This window comes from Bombina bombina, chromosome 9 (genome assembly GCF_027579735.1).
Source record: "Bombina bombina isolate aBomBom1 chromosome 9, aBomBom1.pri, whole genome shotgun sequence".
NCBI lineage: Eukaryota > Metazoa > Chordata > Amphibia > Anura > Bombinatoridae > Bombina > Bombina bombina.
The window spans coordinates 217,429,791-217,441,911 of NC_069507.1; positions in this window are offsets into that span (position 1 = coordinate 217,429,791).

Genomic DNA, 12,121 nt, shown 5'->3' on the forward strand with positions numbered 1-12,121 from the left:
AATTTTAAAGTTTACTTATGTAATAATATTAGGTATAAACCTGGAATTAACCCATATATATACTGAGTATCCATTAGTTTTAATTTGCTTCTTGACTTATTGAGGTATGGGTATCCTTGTTTGAATTATAATATAATGAGTATTGTTACTAATTTTTAAATTAAAATATTTTTATATTGAATTATAGGATTTATATTCACATTATATTTTGTCTGTCACGCTCACAATTTGATATTTATTTATTTATTTTTTATTTTTTATAGGACCACTTGGCATTGTATCTTTAAGGAGTTGATTATTGAGTTTTGTAACATATATTATGCAACATAATTTGTAACACATATTTTGTAACATTGAATTTCTTATGAAATGTATTTTTTGCATTTTCACATGTAATACTGGTTTTTCACCATTAGAGGGCGATATTTGTGCATCTATCACAATTGTTTGGCGCCAATATGGCTATTTAAACACTGTTTTGTTTATTTAATGTCATGCTTGAAAAAGGGCTTATTGTTAGCCCGAAACGTTTCTGTGTTTGACCGTGTATGAAAAATAAAAGTCACTTTGCTCACTACAGCTGGAGATTAATTTCTTACTTCATTGTAAATTAATACAAGTCTTGTTTTCCCATCCTTCTGTCTGGATTTTGGTTTTAGTAGATCCTGTCGGTTGGTTGTTTTGGCTCTGTGTTTTGCCTTTTTGATGGAGGCTCTACTGTACCCTCTCTGGCTGAGACGACTAGCTACTTCTGATGCTCTTTTTTGATATAATTCATCTTCTGAACAATTCCTCCTGGTCCTTAAAAATTCCCCTATTAGAAGGGATTTTATTGTGCATGGAGCATGTGCACTTGTACTGAATAGTATTGTATTGGTAGCCGTCTCTTTTCTGAATAAATCTGTACCTAGCATTCTGTTTGCTTTCTTGAACACTCTCAGATCTAAGAATGTTATTTCTGTTTGGCTACATTCATATGTTAATTTGATGTTCAGGCTGTTGTTGTTTAGGGTGTCCAGGAACCTGTTTAGTGTATCTTTCGGTCCCTCCCATATCATCAGAATGTCATCAATTTATCTCAGCCAGAGAGGTATATGTTTGGTGAATTCATCCTTATTTGCTGTGAAGACTGTATTATGTTCCCACCAACCTAAGAATAGGTTGGCGTACGTGGGTGCACAGGCGGTTCCCATGGCCGTTCCTCTACACTGCAGGTAGAATTGGTTATTGAAGACGAAATAGTTCTTTTTGAGTACAAATTCTAATAACTTTAGAATAAACATATTATGATTTTGGTTTTCTTCCTTAGTCATATTAAAGTAATATTGTACTGCCTCAAGACCCAAGTCATGTTTAATGCTAGTGGTCATGTTTAATGCTAGTGTAGAGGGCTTCTACATCGGCAGTTACAAGCCACATAGAGGGTCCAAGTTGGATGTCTTGGAGTTGCTGTAAAGTCTCCATAGTGTCTTTGATAAAAGAAGGTATTTGTATCAAAAATTTTCTCAATCTTATATCAATGTACTTACTAGCTTTTTCCGTAAGATTTTCATTACCAGACACTATTGGGCATCCTGGTGGATGCTTTTGATTTTTGTGCACCTTATCAATTAAATAGAAGGTGGCTACTTTTGGATATTTTACAGTCAGAAACCTTTTTTTCCTTATTAGAGATGATATTGTTCGCTCTGGCATTATGTATCAGATCATTTTTCTGGGTGTGGAACTGTTCAGTTCGATTGTTCCACAATTTTTTATAGCAGGTCTGGTTGGTTAGTTGTCTGTCCACTTCTTTAAGGTAATGTTCAATGGGCCAGATAACAATATTGCGCCTTTGTCGGCTTTGTGGATGATAACGTTGTTCCAGTCTTGGATATCAGATAGAGCTCGTTTTTCCTGTTTTGTCAGATTAGTTGCTGGTGGTCTCACTGATAATTCAGATATTTCCTTGCATACAATATTATTAAATATCTGTATACTTGGACTTTTTGAGGAGGCAGGTATATATTTTGATTTGATTGTAAGATTCTTCCGCCAATCTTGTTGCGGTTCTTGTTTGTTCTCCTTTAGAAGATCTTCCATGTCTTGTAGGAGAGATAAATCTTCCACTGTCCAATTATAATCTATACCTGCATCTTTTTCATTTTGGATATCTAAGTATTGTCTCCTCAACAGTAATTTTCTTAGATATAATTGTATGTCTTTAATATTTTCGAATGTATCACGTTGAACACTGGGGCAAAATGACAGACCTTTAGATAACAATGAAATATGATCTTCAGATAACATTTTATTAGACAGATTTAAAATTTTCACTGTTTCATTTTTATTCTGGAGAAGGGGCTGGGACTTCTCTTGTACAGCTTGTTCCCTTGTCATGTTTCTCTTACACTCCTTGTTCTGGTGGCTTTTTTGTTGCCCCCCCCACACCTCTTCTGGTGGGTCTGAATTTAAATTGGCACCTTCCTCTAAAAAACTCTTCCTTTTTCTGATGTCAGATTGAGTTGAGGTTTGAGTTAAAGAGGTATGGGCAGAAGGTTCATTAGTCAGATTATCAGATTCCTCGCCTTCTGTCTCTGTGTCACTATAAATGATAGTTACTCTCTGGCGACTGAAGGTGTTATTGGAATTAAACTTCCTTTTCCATTTGTAAACTCTGTTATTCTGAAAATCCTCTATACCTCTGTTTAATTTGCCCATTTTCGTTTGCTTTAAAACAGCCTCATATTTGTCCAGTTCTTTTTGGTATCTTTTATAGGAGCTTTTGAATTCTTTCAATGTTTCAAACTGTTTGAGTTGTGTATTCTGAGTTGTAATGAGTTCCTCTAGTCTGTCATATTCCGCAATGTCATGCTTTATCAAGATTCTCATCAATTTGTTTGAGCACTCTGTATGTTAATTCATCCTTTTTATAGTGCATAGTTATGCTAATTAGAGATTTGCCAAAAATATTCTATGGTGCTTCAGAAAAAAAGGAATATGTGTGTATGTCTCTTTAAGGGATTTTAACAGGGGCATTATGGGAGCAGTGTACATGTATTTGTTGGGTAATTGATTTTACAAATTTGTATTAGTTTAAAATGGTTTATTATCAATGTTTTAAGTTTAATTGACTGAACAGGTAGTGTTTGTATCTGTTTGCTGATGTTGGAGAGCAATCGATAGCACAGGGCACGTTATCCTTATCACGACTTTGCACTAAGAATAGACACAATCTGGTATTAGAGGTGGATGGTAAAAAAGATTTACTGGAGAATCTTAACACAGACAATATTTGTTTGTGTGTTCTAAACTATAAATGGATAGCGCAGGGAGAGCTATTATCCCTCATAATACTTAAGTGTTGAGGTTTGTGTTGTTAAACGAGCGCAACACAACATAGCTTTGGAGAATTTAGCACTCTTGGAGACCTGAAGTAAAGTATCAGCACTTGAATATATGCTTAACAATACACATATATATCTTAAAGTATTTCACTCATATGTATATATGTTAAAGACACAACTAAGGTTTGAATCCACTCTCTCATCATTTCCTGCCTTGACTATTGCAACTTCATCCTCTCTGGTCTCACTAGCTGCCAGCTATCTCTTTTACAATCAATAATAAATGACTCTGCCAGGCTGATCTTCCTTACATGTCGCTCCTTATTCCCTACAGAGAATCATGTCTGCTCGACCATTAATAAATCTACCCCCTTGTTTCCAGATTCTCTCCCTCCCATCCCCTTCGATCTGCTCACGATTTCCTTCTCTCTTGCTACCTCCTCACATTCCTGTCTACAGGACTTCTCTAGAATGGCCCCTATTTTATGCCTCATTCCACAAGACTCTCCCCTAGTCTTCATAGTTTCAAGCGTTCCTTAAAGACTCTACTGTTCAGGGATGCAAACAACATACGCCAACCTTTCTTACCTCAGTTCCTCTCCTCCTTTGTCATCCCCTTAAACCATCTTAGAATGTAAGCCTACGAGCCCAGCTGTTTTGTAGGTCATAGTAATGAGTGGTGATTTACAAGAGTGCAACTCTTGGCAGGGCCCTCTACTCATCTATCTCCTGTAAATGTTACCTTTGCATATTATACCTATGTTTATAGCACTGTGGAATCTGTTGGAGCTCTACAAATAACTGTCTATTTGTGTTTATGTATATATGTGTATGTATGTGTATGTGTGTATTTATGCATGTATGTGTATATGTGTACTTATGTATATATGTGTATATATGTGTATGTGTGTACTTATGTATATATGTGTATGTATGTGATTTGTAATGCTGCTCCCAGCACCATTGAAGTAAGTTCTCTCTCCCTCCTCCCTATGTATTTTTGTTGTATTTTACTGTATCTTGCTTGCTCTGTTTTCATTTCACACCTACCCCTATCCAGCTAACCAGCCCGCCCACCTTCCTGCTGTATTTAATGCTGCTCCCAGCACCATTGAAGTAAGTTCTCTCTCCCTCCTCCCTATGTAATTTTGTTGTATTTTACTGTATCTTGCTTGCTCTGTTTTCATTTCACACCTACCCCTATCCAGCTAACCAGACCGCCCACCTTCCTGCTGTATTTAATGCTGCTCCCAGCACCATTGAAGTAAGTTCTCTCTCCCTCCTCCCTATGTATTTTTGTTGTATTTTACTGTATCTTGCTTGCTCTGTTTTCATTTCACACTTACCACTATCCAGCTAACCAGCCCGCCCACCTTCCTGCTGTATTTAATGCTGCTCCCAGCACCATTGAAGTAAGTTCTCTCTCCCTCCTCCTTATGTATTTTTGTTGTATTTTACTGTATCTTGCTTGCTCTGTTTTCATTTCACACCTACCCCTATCCAGTTAACCAGCCCGCCCACCTTCCTGCTGTATTTAATGCTGCTCCCTGCACGACCGCACAGCGGACGAGTGCAGTGGGTGCGCCGCTGGCATGCCAAAGGCACGCCAAAGGCAAGCCCGTCAGCGCCTGTCTGTGCCCTGACCGCACCCAATGCCACAAACCTTGGCTCCAGAATCTGCTGCCACTACGACGCCAGCACCCTCCACGCGCTCAACACCGGTAGACCGTCCGCCTGCCACCACGCACCCCCTGACCAACACCTTCGGACCTTTTACCTGCCGCAACTGCTCCTTCCCATCCCTCCGGACCACAACCCAACCAACTAACCCACCCAAAAACATCCGCAATTACCTCAACTGCATCCTCCTGAACACCTGCTCCATCCACAAGCACGCCCTCGATATCTGGAACCTGCTAGACTCCACCTCCCCAGACGTTGCCTTCCTTACCGAGACCTGGCTAAACCCCACATCAGCGCCGGACATTGCCACTGCAATACCCAAAGGCTACAAGATCTGCCACAAAGACCGCAGCAACCGACCTGGAGGAGGCATCGCCATCATCCACAAACACACCATCCAAGTCGCAACCAGCTCCAACGACCACTCACCAGGCCTAGAACACCTACACTTCAAGATCCAGGTCAACCCCAACACCACCCTCCGCGGCACCCTCATCTACAGACCTCCTGGACCTTGTCCCGCCTTCTGCGACTCCATCACCGACCACATCGCACCCCATGCCCTCGCCTCAACGGACTACATCCTCCTCGGTGACCTCAACTTTCATCTTGATAACCCCAACAATCTCAACCCCTCCACCCTCCTGGAAAACCTTGGAACCATCGGACTGAAACAACTCGTAAACTACCCAACCCATGCAGCCGGCCACACCCTCGACCCGATCTTCTCCTCAGGCAACCACATCTCAGTCAATAACATCACCAAACTCCTCTGGACTAACCACCACTGCATACACTTCTCCTTCAACAAACCCACCACCCACCTCCGACAGTACCACCCGCCCCGCAGAAACTGGAACAACATCACCCAAGATCAACTACACTGCACCCTAAACAAATTCTCCCCTCCTACTTCCACAGACGCCAACTCCTCCACCCGCAACCTCGACCTCTGGATTACAGACTGCTCCAACACCCTCGCCCCTCAAAAAAACGTCCAGCCGCCAAACCACCAACAAGGCAAGCTGGTTCACCCCGGCCCTTCAGGACTCCAAACACCACTGCAGACGATTGTAAAGAGCCTGGAGATCCAGCATGACCCTGCTGGAAAAAGCTGCGTTTAAGGAAGCAATCACCACCCACCACCACCTCATAAAAACCACCAAAAAAACAGCCACCCAAGACAGAATCAATTCTAATGCACACAATAGCAAGGAGTTGTTCTCAGTCATCAAGGAATTCTCTAAACCCAACAGCGACACCACCAACATCCCACGCTCCCAAGACCTCTGCAATACCCTCGCTGCCCACTTCCACTGCAAGATCCTCAACATCTATGACAGTTTCACACCTCATAACTCAACCTCCACCACCCATTCCCCTACACCCAACGACACCCCTCCCAAATTTGCCCCCCCCGCACCACACACGGACTATCTGGAGCCCCCTCACCACAGAGGACACCCTTAGGATCATGAAATCCATCCACTCTGGCACACCCTCGGACCCATGCCCTCATTACATATTCAACAAAGCAAGCGACACCATCACCCCTGAACTCTGCTGCACCATCAACTGCTCCATCAAAACCGGAACCTTCCCGGATGTCTGAAAGCATGCAGAACTGAAACCCCTGCCTAAGAAACCCTCAGCAGACCCCACAGACCAGAATAACTACCGCCCCATCTCTCTACTCCCTTTCCCGGCCAAAGTCATAGAGAAGTCCATCAACTCGCAACTTATCAACCACATTGAGGCCAACCACACCCTGGACCACTCCCAATCCAGCTTCAGAAGCAACCACAGCACTGAGACTGACCTCCTCGCCGCCACAGATGACATCCGCACCATGCTCGACCGAGGTGAAACTGCCGCCCTCATCCTCCTAGACCTCTCAGCAGCCTTTGACACTGTCGACCACAACACCCTCCGCACCCGCCTACATGATGCCGGCATATGCAGCAAAGCCCTGGAATGGATCACCTCCTTCCTCAAGGGCAGGACCCAGAAAGTCAGACTCCCTCCCTTCTCCTCCAAACCCACACCAGTCAACTGTGGTGTACCGCAAGGCTCTTCGCTGAGCCCCACCCTCTTCAACATCTACATGGCCCCTCTCGTAGCCATCGTCCGACGCTACGACCTCAACATCGTCTCCTATGCCGACGACACCCAGTTAATCATCTCACTCACCCGATATCCCACCACAGCCAAAAAGAATGTCCACAATGGCCTGACAGCAGTCGCCGCCTGGATGAATGACAACCGGCTCAAACTGAAGACAGACAAAGCCGAAGTCCTCCTCCTCGGACCCAATAAATCCACATGGGATGACTCCTGGTGGCCCACAGCCCTCGGTCACCCTCCAACCCCAACAGACCACGCACGAAATCTAGGCTTCATCCTGGACTCATCACTCTCCATGAACCGACAAATCAATGCCATCACCTCAACATGTTTCCACATCCTCCACCTGCTACGAAAAATCTTTAAGTGGATCCCTACCGAAAGTAGGAAAACAGTCACCCACGCCCTTGTCAGCAGCTGGTTGGACTATGGCAATGCACTCTACACCGGCTCCACCATCAAACTCCAAAAGAGACTCCAACGCATCTAGAATGCCTCAGCCAGACTCATCCTTGACATCCCCCTCCAATGCCACATCACCGAACACCTAAGGAACCTTCACTGGCTCCCCATAAACAAGAGAATCACCTTCAAGCTCCTTACCCACGCGTTCAAGGCCCTACACAACATCGGACCCGAATACATAAACCACCGCGTAAATTTCTACACCCCCGCCAGACAACTACGATCGGCCGACCAAGCACTCGCAGTCATCCCCCGCATCAGCAAAGCCACAGCGGGCGGAAGAGCCTTCTCCCACAAGCAGCAAAGACATGGAACACCCTCCCGCTGCACCTCAGAAAATCCACCTCCCTTATAAAGTTCAGAAAGGACCTCAAAACCTGGCTCTTCCACTGAACGCCCATCCCCTCCCCCTCCCCCCTTTCCTCCTATCTACCTTCCGTTAGCGCCTTGAGACCCTCATGGCTGATTCGTTTGCGCTCTATAAGTACCCAATAGATAGACAGATAGATATGTGTGTACGTATGTATGTATATTTGTGTACTTATGTATATACAGGGAGTGCAGAATTATTAGGCAAGTTGTATTTTTGAGGATTAATTTTATTATTGAACAACAACCATGTTCTCAATGAACCCAAAAAAACTCATTAATATCAAAGCTGAATAGTTTTGGAAGTAGTTTTTAGTTTGTTTTTAGTTATAGCTATTTTAGGGGGATATCTGTGTGTGCAGGTGCCTATTACTGTGCATAATTATTAGGCAACTTAACAAAAAACAAATATATACCCATTTCAATTATTTATTTTTACCAGTGAAACCAATATAACATCTCAACATTCACAAATATACATTTCTGACATTCAAAAACAAAACAAAAACAAATCAGTGACCAATATAGCCACCTTTCTTTGCAAGGACACTCAAAAGCCTGCCATCCATGGATTCTGTCAGTGTTTTGATCTGTTCACCATCAACATTGCGTGCAGCAGCAACCACAGCCTCACAGACACTGTTCAGAGAGGTGTACTGTTTTCCCTCCTTGTAAATCTCACATTTGATGATGGACCACAGGTTCTCAATGGGGTTCAGATCAGGTGAACAAGGAGGCCATGTCATTAGATTTTCTTCTTTTATACCCTTTTTTGCCAGCCACGCTGTGGAGTACTTGGACGCGTGTGATGGAGCATTGTCCTGCATGAAAATCATGTTTTTCTTGAAGGATGCAGACTTCTTCCTGTACCACTGCTTGAAGAAGGTGTCTTCCAGAAACTGGCAGTAGGACTGGGAGTTGAGCTTGACTCCATCCTCAACCCGAAAAGGCCCCACAAGCTCATCTTTGATGATACCAGCCCAAACCAGTACTCCACCTCCACCTTGCTGGCTTCTGAGTCGGACTGGAGCTCTCTGCCCTTTACCAATCCAGCCACAGGCCCATCCATCTGGCCCATCAAGACTCACTCTCATTTCATCAGTCCATAAAACCTTAGAAAAATCAGTCTTGAGATATTTCTTGGCCCAGTCTTGACGTTTCTGCTTGTGTGTCTTGTTCAGTGGTGGTCGTCTTTCAGCCTTTCTTACCTTGGCCATGTCTCTGAGTATTGTACACCTTGTGCTTTTGGGCACTCCAGTGATGTTGCAGCTCTGAAATATGGCCAAACTGGTGGCAAGTGGCATCTTGGCAGCTGCACGCTTGACTTTTCTCAGTTCATGGGCAGTTATTTTGCGCCTTGGCTTTTCCACACGCTTCTTGCGACCCTGTTGACTATTTTGAATGAAACGCTTGATTGCTCGATGATCACGCTTCAGAAGCTTTGCAATTTTAAGAGTGCTGCATCCCTCTGCAAGATATCTCACTATTTTTGACTTTTCTGAGCCTGTCAAGTCCTTCTTTTGACCCATTTTGCCAAAGGAAAGGAAGTTGCCTAATAATTATGCACACCTGATATAGGGTGTTGATGTCATTAGACCACACCCCTTCTCATTACAGAGATGCACATCACCTAATATGCTTAATTGGTAGTAGGCTTTCAAGCCTATACAGCTTGGAGTAAGACAACATGCATAAAGAGGATGATGTGGTCAAAATACTCATTTGCCTAATAATTCTGCACTCCCTGTATGTGTATGTGTGTACTTATGCATGTATGTGTATGTGTGTACTTATGTATATATGTGCATGTATGTGTATGTGTGTACTTATGTATATATGTGTATATATGTGTATGTGTGTACTTATGTATATATGTGTATGTATGTGTATGTGTGTACTTATGTATATATGTGTATGTGTGTACTTATGTATATATGTGCATGTATGTGTGTACTTATGTATATATGTGGATGTATGTATGTGTGTAACATATGTGTCTATGGGAGAGATTTATTAAGCAGCGGATGCAGCTTTCTCCGCCAGGAAACATAAGTTAAGAAACAGCATTCTTAAGACCGCTGCTCCTTAACTTGTCTGCCACCTCTGAGGTGGCAGACTGCAATCATCCCGATCAGATATGATTGGGATGATTCACACCCCCTGCTAGTGGCAGATTGGCCGCAAATCTGCAGAGGACAGGATTGCACAAGCATTTCACTAGAAATGCTTGTGCAATGTTAAATGCTGACAGAATCATGGATCATGTCCATCTGACAGTTGTTAAATCTACCCCCATATGTGTGTATGTATGTATGTGTGAATGTGTGTGTACATATGTGTGCATTTTTATATATGTATATGTGTGTATGTATGTATATATGTATGTGTGTGTACATATGTGTGCATTTTTATATATGTATATGTGTGTATGTATGTATGTATATATGTATGTGTGTGCACATATGTATGCATTTGTATATATGCATGTGTGTGTACATGTGTGTGCATTTTCATATATGTATGTGTGTGTACATATGTATGCAAGTGTATATATGTATGTGTGTACATATGTATGCAAGTGTATACAGTATATGTATGTGTGTGTACATATGTATGCAAGTGTATATATGTATGTGTGTGTACATATGTATGCAAGTGTATATATGTATGTGCGTACATATGTATGCAAGTGTATATATGTATGTGTGTACATATGTATGCAAGTGTATATATATATATATATATGTGTGTACATATGTATGCAAGTGAATATATGTATGTGTGTGTACATATGTATGCATTTGTATATATGTATGTGTGTGTACATATGTATGCAAGTGAATATATGTATGTGTGTGTACATGTGTATGCATTTGTATATATGTATGTGTGGGTACATATGTATGCAAGTTTATACATTATATGTATGTGTGTGTACATATGTATGCAAGTGTATATATGTATGTGTGTGAACATATGTATGCATTTGTATATATGTATGTGTGTGTACATCTGTATGCATTTGTATATATGTATGTGTGTGTACATCTGTATGCATTTGTATACATGTATGTGTGTGTACATATGTATGCATTATGTATATATGTATGTGTGTGTACATATGTATGCATTTGTATATTTGTATGTGTGTGTACATATGTATGCATTTGTACATTTGTATGTGTGTGTACCTATGTATGCATTTGTATATATGTATGTGTGTGTACATATGTATGCAAGTGTATATATGTATGTGTGTGTACATATGTATGCAAGTGTATATATGTATGTGTGCATATCTATGCATTTTTATATATGTATGTGTGTGTACATATGTATGCATTTGTATATATGTATGTATTTGTATATATGTATGTGTGTGTACATATGTATGCATTTGTATATATGTATGTATTTGTATATATGTATGCGTGTGTACATATGTATGCATTTGTATATATGTATATGTGTGTACATATGTATGCATTTGTATATATGTATGTGTGTACATATGTATGCATTTGTATATATGTATGTGTGTGTACATATGTATGCAAGTGTATATATGTATGTGCGTATATATGTATGCATTTGTATGTATGTATGTGTGTGTACACATGTATGCAAGTGTATATATGTATGTGTGTACATATGTATGCAAGTGTATATATGTATGTGTGCATATGTATGCATTTTTATACATGTATGTGTGTGTACATATGTATGCATTTGTATATATGTATGTATTTGTATATATGTATGTGTGTGTACATATGTATGCATTTGTATGTGTGTATGTGTGTGTGCATATGTATGCATTTGTATATATGTTTGTGTGTGTACATATGTATGCAAGTGTATATATGAATGTGTGTGTGCATATGCAAGCATTTTTATAAATATATGTGTGTGTACATATGTATGCATCTGTATATATGTATGTATTTGTATATATGTATGTGTGTGTACATATGTATGCAAGTGTATATATGTGTACATATGTATGCAAGTGTATATATGTATGTGTGTGTACATATATTTGCATTTGTATATATGTATATGCGTGTACATATGTATGTATATGTTTATATATGTATGTGTGTATATATATATTTATGCAAGTGTATATATGTATGTGTGTGTACATATGTATA